This window comes from Colobus angolensis, unplaced genomic scaffold (genome assembly GCF_000951035.1).
Source record: "Colobus angolensis palliatus isolate OR3802 unplaced genomic scaffold, Cang.pa_1.0 Scaffold700, whole genome shotgun sequence".
NCBI classification, from domain to species: Eukaryota; Metazoa; Chordata; class Mammalia; order Primates; family Cercopithecidae; genus Colobus; species Colobus angolensis.
The window spans coordinates 151730-152322 of record NW_012120711.1 but is presented as its reverse complement, the minus strand read 5'-3'; the positions used below and the strand labels follow the sequence as shown (position 1 = coordinate 152322).

General features: G+C 35.9%; 1 pseudogene; it reads right to left on the bottom strand.

The window, feature by feature from the left end:
• LOC105501362 overlaps positions 1–593 on the bottom strand; it is a 5227-nt pseudogene that overhangs the window by 1006 nt on the left and 3628 nt on the right.

Below are 593 nucleotides of genomic sequence, written 5' to 3'. Positions count from 1 at the left end.
TTTACTGGTTCATCCTGGAAGAGTTTTTTCATTCTTTTGTGTCTCATCTTTCCCACGTATAATGTAGGTTAATTATACTAATTTACCTCTTGGGGTTATATGAAGATTAATTTACGTAAAACATATAAAACAATGACTGAAGATAGCCGTCAATTTGTGAGGTCAGAAAGCTTCTCACTTCATTCCATTGTGAGAGGGCTCATCACACTTGGGTGCTCCACTTGGCACCTATTTATCATCCTCTTACACCTTGAGAGAAGAGTATGTTTTGAAACAATGTAGATAGATAAAGGAACAGAGTAGGGTACATGAGGAAACCGAGCATGAATTTTTAGGAATACTACTGCATGCACTCACACCTTAGAACACCACAGAAATGGTTCTGACCCAGGAAGGTGGGACAGACAGAAATGATTCTCCAAATCTTTATGTTCCTAGAAAATCCTGAGATTTAGGAATTAAGGAACGTCATTTTAGTTTTGAAAGTTCTTATATTCATATTTAGATGATCAATGCATTTCTTGTGCAAAACAAGCAGCAATGATTCTCTAAATCTTTTTTTTTTTTTTTTTGAGATGGAGTCTTGCTCCATC